The following is a 17,809-nucleotide window of genomic DNA, read 5'->3' as shown; positions in this document are numbered from 1 at the left end:
CCCTAAGATCCTGCCAACACAATTCTGCCCTGCTATCCAGTTAACTCTAGGGAGGGTCACCTGCTCTCCTTTCCTTGCTGACTCATCGTAACTAAGTTAACACAAGTAGATGCAGCATAGGGCTCCAATATTCTGCTTCTTTTTCCTTTTGGGTCCTGTTGCCTGACTCCTAAAAACTTAGATTAGCAGTCAAAAACAGTTTAAGGGGAGCAGATGTGGCTCAAGCAGTTAAGCACCGACCTCTCACATGGGAGGTCCCTGGTTCAGTTCCCAGTGCCTCCTAAAAAGACAAACAATGAACAGACAACAAGCAGACACTGAGTAAAAAACAATGAGCAGACAAGCAAAAAAAAAAAAAAAACTCAAAGAATAGACAAGAAGCAAAAACAATGAGCAGACAGTGGGCAAAAAATAATAGAAAAATTTTAAAATAAAAAGCAGCTTAAGATCCTCCAAAACAAGATTCCCATCCCCCACATACCCTAGCTACTCCAGATAGCTGGTGCTTCCCCTTGTTCTTCTCATCCCCATCTTTCTTCTTTGCCCTCCCCCAAAAATGCTTCTGGTAAGCACTGTTCAGTGGCATTTCCATAACCTGAGGCCACTGAAATATTCCAAAGCACAGGGGTCCTGGTTTTAAGATGAATGCTCTGGATTCCAGGGGTAAAGGTTTTTTTCAAAGGAGAAAATCAACTTTCCTTTAAAAGGAGGACTTCCTTAGGTTCAACGATGTCTGGAATTTGGAAATACCCTCCTACGACCTTTAAATAATATTTAGTGCCTGCCTGATTCTCCTCCCCACCAGCCCCTCCAAAATCTACTTTGCAACCAACTGTTCTCCCTACAAAGGGCTGCTTTTTTCAGGGATAAGCTGCAGATCAGCCAGATTTGCCAAGAAGCCTGAAATCATTAAATAATGATTGGCCCCCCACCACCATCATCACCCCATTACCAAGCTATGGGGTCACAGGAGGGTTAATTAACTTCTCTGAGCTTCCATGTTCTCAAATGCACAAATCAGAATTACCTTGCAAGTTTATCATAGGGGTTAAACGAAATGCTTGTCACGGGGCCTGGCACCAGCAGCCACTGAAGGTCTGAAAGTTGAAGGTATTGTCCCTGCTTACACCACACAGGCTTAAAGGGTGGTCTAGGTCTGTAAGCTGGGAAGAGCTAGATGGATGCCCCTTGGGGCTGCTTATAACGCCTGTCCTTTCCAGCTTACCAAAACCGTGGTGAAGACCTGCCCCTGCTTCTTTCTTTTTTTTTTAAAGATTTATTTTATTTATTTCTCTCCCCTTCCACCCCTCCCCACCCTGCCACCCTGGTTGTCTGTTCTCTTTGTCCATTTGCTGCGTGTTCTTTGTCTGCTTCTGTTGTTGTCAGCGGCCCAGGAATCTGTGTCTCTTTTTTGTTACGTCATCTTGCTGCATCAACTCTCCGTGTGTGCGGCGCCATTCCTGGACAGGCTGAAATTTCTTTCACACTGGGCAGCTCTCCTTATGGGGTGCACTCCTTGCACATGGGGCTCCCCTACACAGGGACACCCCTGCGTGGTGCGGCACTCCTTGCGCGCATCAGCACTGCGCATGGACCAGCTCCACACGGGTCAAGGAGGCCCGGGGTTTGAACCACGGACCTCCCATGTGGTAGGCGGAAGCCCTATCCACTGGGCCAAGTCTGCTTCCCTGGTCCTGCTTCTGAAGAGCTGCCAGTCCCCTATCATGAGAGGTATCCTGGCTGCTTCCAGGCTGTGCAACAAAGCTCAGAAATGTTGGCCTCTGGTCTCCTCGCATTGCTGTGTGTTAAATATGTGGTCTCCATGTCCCCCAGGGAAAGGAGGGAGTGTGTTCAGACCAGGAGACCAGAGCAGCATGTTGTGAGTATGCCAGAATTGTGGCTGTTGGTTTCAGAGCATCTCACCTACAAACGATGCTAAAAATGAAGGTTTCAGATTTTTAGGGCCTGCAGGATGCCCGAAGAATCTCTACTTGTATAGTGAATTCTAAATGAATATGACTAGGGCACAGGGAAGGAAGAGTGAAGAATATTGCAAAGAAAGCTTATCTATTGCATCTTTGTTTGAAAAGAGATGCCCTAAAGAAACAAGTTTATCAAGAGGCCAGGTTAGCCAGCTAGAGCCTGGGGGCCTGGGTTCTGCACTTAGCTCTCCCACTAAGTAGATGCAGCACCTTAGCCCTTACAAACGCACGTTCATTCCCACATGGGTTGTCTAGGGACATGCTCAGCATCTTTGATTTCCATAAAGGAACAGTGGGACGGTGAGTGACGTTACCTCCTGCTCTGGGAATTGGCCTGCAGGCTTGTCTTGAGTAACGCCTCTCTCCTAGAGCACGTGATGAGGAGGTCTATTCTATGTCAAGTTGTCTTCCCTGCTGCAGGGTCGCCATAGCCAAGACTATCCGAAACACAATCCCTTTGGACATTTCAGTTATTGCACTTCTTGAAGGCAGGGTGGCTGCCTAGAGCGCTGGTTCTCCTAGTGTGTCCAAGCGTGGTTCTCCAGATCCACATCACTTAGAAATGCAGATTGCCAGGTCCCACCCCAGGCTTACTGAACCAGGCAGCTGTTATAATAACCCCTCGAGGGACAGGGATGCCTATGAAAATTTGGGAACCACTGGCTTGGCACATCTCATTCTCTGGGCAGTGTGGCGTTAGGGAGTGTTCCGGGGGCTGCTCCTTAACACAGCTGAGCACCAGTCCAATCAAGTGGTACTCATGCCCCCAGCTCTCCACCTCTTCATCTTCTCTGGCCACTCTGAAGCCTTTTTCTTTCAAGTGCTAAAGCAGGACTCAGGCTCAGTAACGAGTGACCTTAATGAGGTAATGCACTTGGAAATCTGGAGGAGAATCTGGTCTAATGCGACCTCTGCCAACATGGTAGCCACTCCTCACACGAGTCAGCAGGAAGTAATTTTGGCCTTTGGTTTTGATATTGGCCATCTGACCAAATACAGTAAGAAGAAATCCAATGTGGCGTTTCCACGAAATTCTGCTGATCTGGTACACAATCAGTGTCCAAATATCTAAGGTCTGCTCATTGCTAAACATATACTGATGTCAAAGGCAGCAGCATACAGGGGCAAAGACCCTGCAGTGGCTGTTCGTGTCTTGACTACTCATTGGTTGTATCATCCTGGGTGAGTTCCTTCACCTGAAAAGCTGTCATCGGCCTTAATCAGCCTTACCTGTAAAATAAAGCTTGCACAACACCTGTAGGGCCTCTTTAGTCTCTATTCTCTGTTTTTGTTTAGTAATGATGACTTGCAGTATTAAAGATTTTGTCTTGGCGTTGGAATTGAGAATGGCAATGGTGAATGGAAAGAGAGTGGGTTAGCTGAACAGTGATGCAAGAGCAACTCTGCTTCTTCAAGTGCTTTGCTAAGCTGTAGGTGGTACACTCCGTGGCTCTGATTCTCTATTCTAACTGTGAAATCCTGTTAGGCTTGTGCCTCAGTCTAGACTCCAGAATGATTTGGCTTATTTGGTTGTCTTGGAGACATTCTAATTCTGGAGGGGTTACTGGCCCCTTCTAGAAAAAGGCTGGTTTCTAAATACAGACCTCAGCTTGTCAAGCTAAAGTCATAGCTTGAGCCAATTGGAGTGGCTTCTCATTTTTCTCTCTCCCTAAACTCAAGGAGCACTTCTTTTCCTTCTTGTTATCTAGACTGATCTCTTCCTATTGCAGTCTCAGGACTGTGTCAAAAGGGCAGCTCCAAAGCCTGACCTGCCCCCATCCATTCTCTTGAATTATGGGTTACAAGCGTTCTCTTGTTAGCTTTCTGAGCTGAGGGCACTTCTCTCTCTCTCTCTCTCTCTCTCTCTCTCTCTCTCTCTCTCTCTCTCTCTCTCTCTCTCTCTCTCTCTCTCTTTCCTCTTGAGCCAATTGCATAACAATCTCCTCTTAGCCTTTTGCCAAATTCTGCAGTTCTCACTGTTGGAGGTTACTAGTATCGTTTGAACAGGTAGCGTCCACCTTTGAACTTCTATTACGACAGGTTCAAAGGTTTCAGAGGCACTTTTCGTTCGCTCAGTGTCAGGACAGTGCACATTGACTCCAGGTGTGAGCCTGTCCCAGCAGCTGTGGAAAGGCCAGGACTCCTGGATGTGGTGAGCAGCACAGCTGTGAGGAGCGCGTTTCCTGGGCCCAGGAGGAAGAAGCGTTCTTCTGAGGTAGATGCAGCCTCGCCACCTGCTCTCTATTTTATGTATTTATGTGATAATGAGATTGGGGAAAGAATGTGGGACCTCTGTCTATTCTCAGTTTAAGGTTCTTTTGTAATGTGGAATTACCATTTGGCTAAAGAGTAATCTTAGCTGGCTTGTGTGGGAAGAAAAAAATTGCAAAGGTAGTAAGACTCCTGAGCTATCTGTCTGCAGAAGATAGAATTGGAAAGGAAAGTTATCACCACGAAATGGATGCCAGGACATCTGGGTCTCTTTCACTTGCCGTGGGTCAGTTGATGAGAAGGGCCATGCCTCAGGTCCTGGTGGCAGCTATTTCCATTTGGAGGGGAGGAGGGGAAGGGAATCTCAGCAGCATTCTTTTAGGTGCTGGGGACTGTGCTAGGCATGTGGTTTGTGTTATCTCCTTGGCTTTCCATTACCTGGAAGGAGATAATATCGTTCACTTTTCAAAGACGAATAATGTGGTTCTAGACTGTTGAACAACATGGCCTGGGCTCCTAACCCAGAGGTGATGTGGCTAAGATTTGCATCCCTGTCAGTCTGTCTCTATGGCCTGCTCCATATGGCAGGATTCTTGGGTATTGCCCAAGCCTCCCCTTATTCCCTCAAATCTTGGAAGTTCAATCATGTGCATGTGGGAATGGATAGGACTGCGACTCTGCTGGGACTTTAGGATGGCCCTTCCAAGCATGAGCTGTCCTGGAAGAAAACAGTAAAAAAAAAAATAGAGGCTCCTCTTCCGGACGTGGGCACTTCATCTGGATGGTAGAGGAAGACAACACACAGATAAGGGCCAGCGGTAGAGAGAGGCTGCGGCTTGACACTCATTCTGCCGTCCTCCACCTTCCTCTGGAGGAAGTTGCCCTTTGGGGAACTGAGCTCCAGGAACCCAGCAAAAGCCAAGTTTCCTTCAGCCATGATGTGACCCAGGAGACCGAATGCCAGGCTGGTGTCCTGTCAGCTTGCCTTCCCGCATCTTTCTCCCATGTGCAAAAAGAGGTCCTGGGGGACAAGGACCAGCTGCTCTGTGCTCTGAGTCTGTGGCACAGCTCACTGTGGCTTTTTCATTCGCTTTTAGGACCTCCTCTCTGTAGAGAGAATGAACGCTAAGCCAGCTCTAGTAAAGAGCTGGGCTCCAGCTGAACTGTCTTCTTGAAATGGCCCGGGAAAAGTGCTACTTAGTTTTGGTGTGTCGATGAGGAATGGGGAACAGCGAGAGGTTGGAGGAGGCAGGGGAACACATCTTTTCTGCCTCCAAACCTGAGTCTGGTTTTTCCAGTGGCCCTCTGAGGCTCCGAGGCTTAGATGAATCAAATGGGGTAACTATGGGTTACCCCATATAGCTAATATTGGGGGCAGCGGGAGGGGAGTGTGTGGCAGAATACATTTTTAATTTAATTGTTGAGGTGTGAAAAGGATGAGTTGATGTGTCCGAGCTAAAGAAACAATGTGAATATTTGCTTTGTCAGAGCTGCCTTGGGGCTGAAGCCCACTGCTCTGGGATTGGAGAGGGGAGTGGCTAGAGCCGGGCTTGACAAGGATGCAGGTTCCGAACACTGGGGGGCTCAGCGGGCTTCTGGGTGTCACGCCCTCTCTGGAGAGACCCGAGGGCTGGAGTGCCCCCCGGCTGGACTTTCCTGTCCCGCAAGCACAGCAGGAAGCCTTATCACCCCCATTCGGAGTGGGACCCCCCTCGGCAGTTTTATTGTTTTAGTTTAGGATTTCTTTTCTCTTGGGTTAGAGGTAGTGGGATAAAAGAAGAGAAAGTCAGTGGTGTGGATGCAAACTGACTTTTGTTTCAGCCCTTCGGGGCTGGGGTTAAACTCTTTGAAAACAAGCCAGGTTTGCTCTGGCGGCTTCTCTCCTGGTCAGAACGCTTCCACTTTCAGTTGTGAGAGAAAAACCAGGAAGTGAGGTCCGTGCCTCCGTCCGAGAGCATGTTAGAAAGCCCAGCCATGGCCTGACGGGGATGGCTCAGGGCAGGGCAGAAGGAGCCTTCTCTGAGCTGGCACTGCCTGCCTGCATGGGTGCTCGGCAGCCACCCCTGCCCGGGAGGAACCGGGGCTGAGCGAGGAGGGCCCCGGATAGAGCACCAGGAAGAACCCAGAGCCAGGAAGCACCGTTCTCGGGAAGCACCAAGGGATGCGGCCCCCTCACAGGGTAAGGGGACCATCTAGAGGGTGTTGTTTAGCAAGAGGTCTCGTGCACCGCGTGGGAGAAGGCAAGGGTGCGTCTTGACCCCCGTCACCTTTCAGTGAAGCGACTTGGAATCTAAAGCTTGCTGTGTCCCATCCACACGTAAGTACTCCCCCTCCCCCCACTACGCCCTCTCTGCTTCTGTCTCCCCCTCCCCCTTTCTCCCCCTCCCCCTCTCTCCCTCTCCCCCTTCCTCCTCCCTATCCCACCTCTAAGAGACACCTTAAACCCTCCGTATCAGGAAGAGGGAGGAGAAGAAGGAATGGGAGGCATGGAATGGAAGTTCTCCCTCCTGCCTCTCAGGGGAGATGAACAGAGCAGAGGCTTTTTGTGAACCCAGACAGGTGACAGGCCTGCCCTGCAGGGGCTGGGGGTGGCCCTCCATTTTTCTGTTGAATGTTGGATCTGTTTTAAGGATTCGGGCCACAGGTTAAATCAAGGATGAACTTCAGGGGCTTTCAGGGAGTGGACTCAAAGATTGGGGGCTTGGTACCTGCTGAGGGTGTCAAACTTGTTTGGTGGTCTGAAAGGTAGGATTGAATCTTTAGCCCCAGATTGTAGGTCACTGGTATTCTGTGACAGAGGCAGAGTCAAAAAGGAAAGGAAAGGAGAGAGAAGAGGAAGGACTCCTTTAGTAAAGCTGGAGTAATTGGTTTTGCATTATTCCTTCCTGCATATCCTAGCATGGAGGTACCTGGTACAGGTCCCCTCTAATTGACAAGTATTTGAGGTGAGCTCAGAGTATGTCTTGGAAGAAGCATGGTATAAGATCTTATGGGCACCATAAAAGGAACAAAAACCTAAATAAAACGAGAGTCTCAAATGCAAATGCTGCAGGTTAGACAGACAAGTAAAGAACAGGTGTGTAATAAGATACGGTGTGGAGGACTCTGGCAAAGGGCAGAACAGACATACTCCAGTACAATGCGTTCTAATTTAATTTTAAAAAAACAACAAAACTTCGTTCCGACTAAATAGAATGTTCCAGCCAGGCATTTGGCTAGGTCCTAAACTAAAATACTCTTCTTTGCCAGGCACCTTCACACAGCTACACATGCAACAATACCAGTTTATCATTGGGTATCTTAAGTGCAAAACATGCAGTGGATGGGGAGGAGTGTACAGGGAAGTTGAGGGTCCAGGGAGGAGAGAGAACTGTGAATGGAGAAAGGGAAGAGGAAGCCAGTTAAGCACCAGTGAATAGTAGGTACTCTTCAATTTCATCAGCATACTCTTATGAGGTAGGTTCAGAGAGGTTAAGCAACTTTTCCAAGATCACAAAGCAAGCAAGTTATCTAACTGGGATCGATGCTGCAGTGTGTTTGATGCAAACACCAGTGCTCTATCCATTCACGTGTAGGGTTAGGCTTCCTTTTGATCTCTTAGAAAACTTAATGTGTAGAAAGATTTTCATCTATGTTGACCTGAACAGGAATGGAGTTCACATGTTTACAATATATTTTTCAGGTTAACATTTTCCTAGAACTAGAATTATTACAACTATATTCAGTGAACATTTTCTATGGGGCAGTACCATGCTTAATGCTTTATGGAGCTTTTCTCCTCTGATCTTCAAAACAGACCTATAAAGTAGATAGCCTATGTTATAGATGAGAAAACCAAGGCTTAGAAACTGGACACAATATGAATAGATTGGAGCTGAATTTGAACTCTAGCTTATCCAGCTCCAAAGGCCAGCTGTGCCCCAATTTCTAATTGTTAAAGTTTAGCGCTAAGGCCAAAGGATTAGAAACTGGGAAAAATCTCTCTTTTGAAAACCCTCCCACCTCCAGGCAGGTGAATTCCCAAACCAGGATTTGGCAAATTAAAGTTTCTGCTTATGTCTCATATACTCGGTCAGCAGGTGCACTGACCCCTGGGTGGGGTGGCAAGCATGACCTTCCCCAACAGCCGTGTGTTCAGTCACCCCAGCTCTCACCACACTCAGCTGGAAACCTCTCTAGATCTGATTGCCTGCAACAAGCCTGAGCACCCTGAGGTCAGAGCCGAACTCTCACACTGACTCTTCTTCTTGAACACGCTCTTCTCCTTGGAGTGGTGCCTGGTACGCACGAGGCTTTCCAATCATGTGGTTGAAATAAAAACATGATGAACAGGGAGTCTGGAAGGTCAGACAGCCCATGTCCTGCTGTGGCCAGGCCCTGATAGCAACCTCTTCAGGGGAGCCCCTTCACAGATCTCTGAGCCTTCACGGGTCATTCTAGTCTGAGAGTTGTGCATTTTGTGAGTGGGTTGGGACTGAAGCAGAGCTTTGAGAAGGACCAAACTCCCTCTAACTAGAAACCCTCTGCAAATAAAGATGAGGAGTTGTTAAGATCCTTGCAAGTTAGACCAAGATAATTTCTTCTCTATTTTGGAAGACTCATAATAGAACATCTTGAAATTGACAAGGAATTGAAAATTGGGGTAAATGGAAGAGGGAAATAGGGCTGGTTTCTGGTGAGGACATTCCATACACTTGACAGTGTACTAGGTGTTCTAAACAAGGTATCCCTTTAAGTAGAGATCATTTCCCACCGCTACTCATGCACTGTTGAGGAAACCCAATGCTCAGTGGCAATAAGGAACTCTCTCCAGGGCCACACACCAGGTAAGTGGTAGAGCTGGGTAGAACCAGAGTTGCTCTGTACCTGGAGAGGTAGCACCTTGAAGGTTTGTCCCTGGAAATGAGACTGAGGCAATCAAGTTTGTTTTTGCACTTTGGATCCGGTGACTTGATACCTGACCATTGCTCAGACCGGAGAGCTGATTTTGTAGCTGAGGCAGGGAGGCTTCTTTCACAATTCTTGAGTCGCTCTTCCCTTATAGCATGGGTGACTGGAGGCCTGGCACTTTGCCCAGCCTATCTTTTTACCGCTCCTCTTATCAAATCCAGTGGACTTGTGACATGCATTCTCTTTACCTCGGTTCTCTCAGAATTCACTTGGTCAGCAGCAGGCTTGGGATACTCTTTGAAGATGTTTCCAGAGACAAGGTTTTTCTCGGGGTAAGAGCACTGGGCTGTGATTTGTTTGAAGCATGGTGATGGTTTAAGGATGACCAGGTCAGCCTGAGCCCCAATGGGATTTGTCACTACCTGTCACCACCTTGAGGGTGGCCCAACCAACCCCTGCTATCTTCATGGGCTGAGTTAAGAGGTTTTGGAATTCACCTTAACAAGGGCTTTCCAGTTTAACACTACCCACCTCAACTCGCCGGGGCCTGGCCCCTGCGAGGCTCTCTGGTATCTGTGAACTGAGATGATTCCAGGGCCCAGGCCGTATCTTATTCATCCTGCTTTCGGTCTTTTCCTGTTTTTCCTTTTCAACTGAAGATGGACCTCCACCTCCATCAGGAATCCCTCTTTGCCATCCCCCCCACCCCCCAGATGTCACACTGGTCCTGCTTCACTGCCTTTTGCCACACTGTCACTCCTCACCCCAGCTCTGCATTTCCCTTCCTCCTTCCATTAGATTCATCCAACCCACGCATGTTTGAGGTGCCAGGACTCCATCAGCTGCCTTCCTCTACTCCAGCCCACTCCAGCCTCTCCCTGCTTCACATTCACTGGCTTATCTCACGCAACGAATCATTCTATGATGTTTTAGTGTGAAATGGACCCGTAGGGCAGGAGCTATGTCTTCTGAGTATCTGTCTCTAAACGCATGGCACAGTGCTTGCCTTATTGGCTGTGAGATTCTTCAGAGTAAATGAAAAGTGCAAAGGATAAGAGCATCCCCAACCACACACACTTCTCCAGTCCACCAGATGCCCCCATGGGCACTTGCCTCACAGTCCTATAAATAAGACTGTATTATAATAGGATAATTATTATTATTATAATTTATAAAGTAAAGCCCAAGGAATCGGCTTTATTTCCTACTAGACTACGAACTAACTCTAAGTATGTTTTCCCCATGCTGAGCACACTGCCTGGCACGTAGTAGGTGCTCAAATATTCTGGCACCTGTAGAATGAGTGAACTTTGACCTCGCTTGGGTCAGGTTACTTAGTGCTGACCTTTGCATGGTACAAAACCCCTGACGATAGCTTCTGAGGGGCATCCAGCCGCCTCGCCACCCCCCGCCCCCCATGCCAGAGCAGGCCCTGCTCCTTGTGGGAGCGAATTCTGCATCCTGTTTCCTTCCAAAGACCCACCCCCCTAGTTGCCTTTCTCTGAACTTTTGCCAGCGGTGAGCAAGCGGAAACAGTAACTCACTAACGTTTAGTGAGCTCTTGTATATCTCAGGCAGTGTGCAAGCTGCAGTAGCTCTGAAGCCGAAGAGAGGTTCAGCCAATGAATGCTCACAGACCAGGCCTGTGGTCACAGACATGTCCACTTACCCACAGGAAGGCTTGCGAGGCCCAAACCTATAGCTCGGCAGATTTTTGCCAGCCCCTCTGAGTGCCCATGAAGGGCTAATTCTACTCCACTTCATACAACCCGCCTGGACTCTGGTTCCCATAGGCCTTCCTGCGCGATTCCGCCCAGTAACAAAGATGTTGGTGGATTTGCATTGGAAGCCCTGAGAGTTTATTTACAGTGTGCTTCCTTGTGGACCAGGACCGCACTCTCCCTTCACCAGCTGCCTCACTAACTGGAACTGCTGGGCAGGGGCCAAGCCATTGCGCTGGGAGGAGCAAGATGCAGGAGCTTAGTATCACTTAATTAAAACATATATATATATATGCAAAGGGACTCTTTCCATGTTATGGGAATTACTGCTCAGTTGCCTGCTGGTTTTTTAAAAACTTTTTATTTTGAAAGAATTTCAAATTTTAATGACAGTAAGATCTACCAACACCCAGATTCAACTTCACCATTTTAACACCCCTGCCACACATTCCATCCATTCATTCATCCATTCATCTGTGCGCCTTCCAAACACCTGAGAGCAGCTGGCCCATCATACTCCTTGAACATGTGCTACCCTCATGTACATTTCCTACGAACAAAGATTACCACCCATGAATCACCTCCAATGCATTTAACGGGGATAAAAAGTTTACATTCTTTTTCTTGTGTCCTGATTATGTCCTTTTGAGCATTTTCTCCCCCATCCCTAGATCCCTCCCCTCCCACTGGGGTTATAATAGAGGTCCCCATTGGTAGGGTGTCTCCCTGCACTGTCCTCACACTCCTGGGGAGATGATAAGGAGGCCCTTTACTTTTTGGTCCAGGGACGTCCCTCTGGTGTGTGTGTTTCAAAGCACATTGGTGCCAGGTCCTGGTTAAAGAGAGCAAACCTGTGCCAGGGGCCAGGGGCCCACTTGGTGGCAGAGGCTCACGTGAGCCGGTGGCCCGAGCGCCGGGGCGGAGGAGAGTGGCTGGGCTCGCAGCCGCAGTCTCGGAGCTCGGGATCTGCCGCCAGCCTCCCTGCCCAGCTACTTGCCGTAAATGTTGAAAGATGCACATTTGGCGCCCTTTTGGCCCTGGACTCTGACTTCATCTTTGGTCTGCTTTCTTATCTGCCAGAGAAAGGAATGAAAAAAAAAAGTTTCCACCCCAGAGCCGCTATGGCTGTGAAACATTGCACGCCACGTATCAATGTGGTGGTGTGGTGGACAAGCTGCACTTTTAGAAACAAAGCAGAAGCGTATTCTCAGGTCTCGCCTGCAATGCCACCAACCAAGGTGTGAGACTTTCTAAGTGAGCTGTCTGGTTCAGACATAAAATAATATGAACTTGTTCATATTTTTGTTTGTTAAAAAAAACAACACAATAGCTTGCATGTTTCACATTAAACAATACACACCCTCAAGTGTACCCTCCCAGTAGCACCACCCTAACCTCCCTAATTAAAACTCGCCTCCTGCCCTACTCCCAGTTCTCTGTATTTTTTTGTTCATGGGACTATGTGATCTAGATATTTGTCAAGTTTATTGTGGGGATCCCCCAGAGAATACAGAAACCTGAGGATAGAGTTCTCACTGCTGAATCCCCAGCATCTGGAACAAGGCCTGACTCGCAGGCAGTCCTTAAATGTCCTTTGACTGAATGATTCAATATCTAGAACTTTCTGGAAAACCCTTTCTTAATTTCTCCTTTTCCCCCTGTCTTTGCCTGTGAGGGTTATCCTTTCAGAACTGCAAATGTATATTTGACTGAACACAGTTGGGGGTATAAGGGATATGCTGTTTGCCACTTCCCGCTAACCCCCAGCTTGGCAACATATCGTGCAGCTCTTTTCATATCAGCACCTACAGATCTACTTTGGGCTTTGAAACAAGTGCAGAGAGAGTCCCATTGTATGGAAGTCCTTTGTTTTATTACTCTCCTGTCAATAGTCAGCACCCTGTTGTTGTGATTTTTGGATCATTGCTAAACTAATGCGTGGGAGAAAGAAAAATTTACATTTTTATAAACTTTACTTTTAGAGAAGTTTTAGATATTACAGAAAAACTATACTGAAAGTATAGGGAATTCCCATATACCCCCCCACACACTCACACATAGTTTCCTGTATTATTAACATCTTACAATAGTGTAGGCATTTATTAACATGGATAAACCAATATTGAAGCATTGCTACGGACCGCAGTCTATAGTTTTCATTATGGCTTACACTTTGCATTGTACAGTTTTATAGGTTTTGACAAATGTATAATGTCATGTCAGTCCTTGCGGTATCATACAGAACAATTCCACTACTTTAAGTATGCCCTGTGCTCTACCTAGTCATTCCTCCCCACCCTTTCTAAACTCCTGGCAACCACTCTCTTTACATCAATGTTACAAGTTCTTCCAATAACACTAGCTAAAAACTACAATAATAATAAGTCTACTTTGATCCACGGTTACATGCCCTCTTATAATTGCTCATTCCTCAGTCTTGAGGAATTTGGGATGAAGTCCATTCTGACTGCTTCAGGGTGAGATGGCACTTATATATTATAGGGCAGATGGAAGGAATTGTTTTGCTTGAGGTTTTAGGTAGTCCTTGTTGCAATGTTAAATGTGTTTCCTAACTTTAAGTAAACTTTTTTTTTTCTGTGAACTTCCTTGTCATGTTTCTGCCTTTTATTTTGGGGGTTTTGCTTTGTTTTTAACTGGCTTCTAAGCATGGCTTATTAAGGAAATTAGTTCTTTGCCTGTCTGGGGTGCTTGAGACTTCTCCCAGTCTATCTTTTGATCTTGTCTCTGGTATCCTTACTGCATGGCAAATGTTTTACATTTTTTTAAGTTTAATCAAACTTGCCAACATCTTTATTTATAGCTTCTAGGTTTTGTGTCTTCACTCATGCCAAGATTAAAAGAAACTTTTTTTCTCTTGTAGTTTTTTGTTTGTTTCTAAATACTCTTCTACGGTTTTCTTGTTCTATATTTAATTCTTTGATCCATCTCCAATTTACTTTTATGTAACAGGTAAAACATTAATCTAGTTTTAAGTGTTATCTCTTAATGACTAGCCAGTTGTCTAGCACATTTATTATAAATTTAAAAAGCTGTCTTCTCTAATTTGAAATACAATTAAGCATATGATAACAGCATTTACTGGGTCTGTTTCCGGATTATTTTTTTCCAATAGATTTGTCTACTAATGGGGAAAAAAAAATTCTATAGCTCTGTAGTAAGTATTCAAATTTGGAAATGTTTACCTCTCTGCCATCCACCCCATTTGTTATTTTTCAAAAATTTTCTGACTCTTTTTGTAGGTTTTATATTTCTGGGTAACCTTAGAGTCAGAATTATAGTTCCCAAGAAAATCATGTTTGTCTGTGCTAGGGTTGTATTAAATGTATAGAAACGTTTAGGAAGATAGCATTCCCTGGCCATTTTGAGGAAAGTTCTTCCATTTCTTATTCTTATGTTCTTCAGACCTAAAGTTTTTTATATAGGTTTTATGTATTTGTTCTTATATACACTATTATGAATGGCATAATTTCCATTATTTTCAGAGTGTTATTTGTATGAAATATAAGAAAGCTCTTGACTTTTTGGGTATCGATTTGGCAACTGACCACTTTACTGAATGATCTCACGATTTTCCCTTTTTTTTTTAAGATTTGTTTATTTCTCCCCTCCTCCCTCCATTGTCTGCTCTCTGTGACCATTGGCTGTGTGTTCTTCTGTGTCTGCTTGTATTCTCATTAGGCAGCTCCAGGAGCCAATCCTGGGACCTTCCGGAGTGGGAGAGAGATGATCATTCTCTTGTGCCACCTCAGCTCCCTGGTCTTCTACATCTCTTATTGTCTCTCCTCTGTGTCTCTTTTTGTTGCATCATCTTGCTGCGCCAGCTCTCCACATGGGCCAGCATTCCTGAGTGGGCCAGCACTCTGCGCAGGCCAGCTGCCCATGCAGGCCAGCTTGCCTTCACGAGGAGGACCCAGGTATCGAAACCTGGACCTCCTATACGGTAGATGGGAGCCCAATTGCTTGAGACACATCTGCTTCCCATCACAATTTTTCTAATTGCCCTCATTTCCTTAGAGAGTTTTTTGAAGTCCCCTTTCAGCTATTTTGTTTTTTTTTTTTCCTTAATTGGGAAACATAACCACACATTTTTATCTCAGCCCTTTGGATCTTTGAATTATTTTAAATAGCTAGGATGCCAATACTTTTCTTGGGAAGCCAATACTTTTCAATATCAGGTTTTTCTCTGAGTTTTGTGAAACTGGGTCTTTGTCTGAAATCATGTTATCTTGTATTTCCCTAGTAAAAAAAAAAAAAAAAGCTGTATGTGAAGAAAAGCAAACTGGTATTAGAAAAGGTGAAAATCCCTGACCCCAGGAATCTGAAGAAAATGGGTGTAGGATCTTACTTTAGAACAAATAGCTGGTTGTTCATGCTCAATGCATATTAAGAAAAGGGTCATCAGATCCTGCTGGGTTGCTTATGATGCTCATTGACTTTTAATGCCCTTTTACCATTGCTTTGGTGTTTGTCTAGAAATATTGACTATATGCCTGGGGACCAAGACAGAGGCCTCCTAAGTTGCAGCTGGTGGGAATTTAGGGAAAATAACAATGCAGGTTGGGTCAGCAGTTTACAGCCCAGCCTAAAAAGCAAAACCTTCATATCTGACCTCCTAAATAACGCACAGTCCCCTTTGGAATCATTATGCATTGTAAAGATTTGTGAATAAGCTCTAGGAGAGAGTAAGTAATTTATAGACTGGTAGAATTTGTTAACTCATTGGGTGTGAAAACTTGGGAACTCTAGTCTCTTTTATAATGAGCTTTGTATCACCACAGGATAAGCCCATGCATGTAAGAGAAGACTGAACCCAATTAATTCCAAATGAGCATGTGCCACTTTCTAGAAGGCAGAGTTTAAAAAAAAAAAAGCTTTAATTGCAATTTAAATCTCATCACTGCACAGAAATATAATTAATTCCTAAAGGCAAAAATAATTTGCTCTACTAGCCTCAGAATTCCAGAAACCCAGGGTGAAAATGATTCATTTCTAGGCTTGACTTTCTGTCCACCATAGATGGCTTCACTCGGTAAAGATCCATCATGTAGAGTTTCTTCTAAGCCTGGAGGAGTGGATTCATCTGAGTGGTTCTTAGTGTGTGTTAGAAACACACCCATTCACCACCCACCATCCCTAACCCACAATACTATATCAGTATATTGATTAGGTAGTGCGCCTCTCAAGATTGGCCAGGTTGACTGTTGACAATCTAAGATTTAGGAATTAGGAGGTGGGGAGTTGTATTGAGGAAAAAATAGGTTAACTGAGGGTATTTAAAACAGACGAATCTGAACTATATATCTAAGGAGTGTTCATTTATTTTAAAAAACACTCATTGAAAGCTTACTGCATGACAGGCATTGTGCAAGCATTGGAGGCACAGCAATGTGAACAAAACCAAAAATCCCTGTTCCTATTAGAATGCTACCTGGATGGAGGCAAAGGATAATAGAAGACCAGGATTATTTCAGTGCCACAGAGAAGAGAAAGGAGGATTCCATGATAGTCATTGGGGTGGGAAGGGCAGTTTTAAATAGGGTGGCCAGAGACAGTGAGCCTCTGAGGAAGTGATATTTGAGTTGGGACTGGACTTAAAAGATACAACCCTTTCAGGTCTGGGGAAGAATGTTTGGGCAAGGGGAAGTCTCAGAGACTCTGAGATTAGGTTGGACTTAGAGGCTTTGAAGAGCAGAATACATGAAGGGAAATACCATCTTTTAAAAGAAAGGGAATATCAAAATAAAAAATGATTTATGGGCTATTGGAATAGCCTGAAAGATTCCTAGCAAAAAACACCATTGAAGGTTGGAAGAGAAGGGGCATTTAGGGACTTTGTCCAAAGAAAGTGAGGTTTAATAAAGAAATGTTGCTCTAAATCCAGAAATGAGGAAAATCTCAAACTGAGTGTGCAGTGGCCATAACAGAAAACAGGGCTGGTCCTGGGAGCTTATAAGGATTTTGAAGATGGAAAGTTTTCTCCAGCTAGTTTGGGGCTAAAACATGCTCAGAGCTATGAAATGAGTGACTGGCTGTAGGTCCGAACCACAGAGAAGGGGAGGGCCCTGGAGAATCAAGGAGAAGGGCTGAGCAAAAATGGACATGGTGAGGTATGGGGAAGAGGCACGTCACTGTCACCGTGACAGAAAGCAGAGGAAACATTTCCACTTGAGGCCACCCTAACACATGTTGTGGCTGCTCAGATACCTGGAGATGACCTAAAACAGGAACTCCCAGGCACAGGCCAACAGAGCCCTTTCCTCTTTCCATTACCTCTATTGCACTTTTCCCTACCCTACTCTTTCCCAACTAAAAGTGACGTAAAGGGAAGAGGAAATGCCATCATACTAATTGCTTGCAGAGGTTTCTGTGGAGCCATCAAACCAAGATTGTACTTTGAGTGATGGAGGATCCATGACAGAAGGGGTGTGACTTTTTCCCTCATCTATGTGAGCACTTGTGGAAGTGATAAGAGATTCTAAAGGTTAGATTGGTAACCAGGGCTTCCCAGTCCAGGGGTAGAATGACTGAGAGTCTTACCTTTTCTCAGACCCTCAGTGTCTTCCATTTAAACAAAGATAGATTTAGGAGAAACTGTTGCAAATCCTCTCTAGTGCAAAAGTACAATTAAAAATATGTGCTTTGTGTATCAAAGGCTACTCTCAAAAAAGTGAAAAGATAGCCTACGGAATGGGAAGAAATATTTGCCAATCATATACCTGATAAGGAAGTAATATCCAGAATATATAAAGAACTCTTACAACTCAACAACATAAAGACAACCAAATTTTAAAAATAGGCAAAGGACTTGAATAGACCTTTCTCTGAAGAAGATAGACAAATGGCCGAAAGACATATGAAAAGTTGCTGAACATCATTAGTTATTAGGGAAATGCAAGTGAAAACTATTATGTGATACTATTTCACACCCTCTAGGATGGCTAAAATTGAAAAGAAAGACAAAAGTATTGATGAGGATGTGAAGAA

The 17,809-nt window shown here is 45.3% G+C and overlaps 1 protein-coding gene across 4 annotated transcripts in view; it reads left to right on the top strand.

Moving 5' to 3' along the window:
* The first annotated feature begins 4,063 nt into the window (after window positions 1-4,063).
* The window catches only part of ACSL5 (acyl-CoA synthetase long chain family member 5), a 43,348-nt gene continuing 29,602 nt past the window's right edge, over window positions 4,064-17,809 (top strand). For 2 of the 4 annotated variants that reach the window (XM_058298423.2, XM_058298422.2), the window contains exon 1: window positions 4,064-4,197. The gene's annotated coding sequence lies outside the window, so the exon portion shown is untranslated. Of the gene's footprint in view, window positions 4,198-6,117; window positions 6,511-17,809 lie in introns of those variants that run through there. The other 2 variants (XM_058298421.2, XM_058298424.2) reach the window with 2 other exon arrangements.

The sequence above is a fragment of the Dasypus novemcinctus genome, chromosome 6 (assembly GCF_030445035.2).
Source record: "Dasypus novemcinctus isolate mDasNov1 chromosome 6, mDasNov1.1.hap2, whole genome shotgun sequence".
NCBI lineage: Eukaryota > Metazoa > Chordata > Mammalia > Cingulata > Dasypodidae > Dasypus > Dasypus novemcinctus.
The sequence above is the reverse complement of the archived record's forward strand: the minus strand, read 5'-3'. Positions and strand labels throughout refer to the sequence as shown.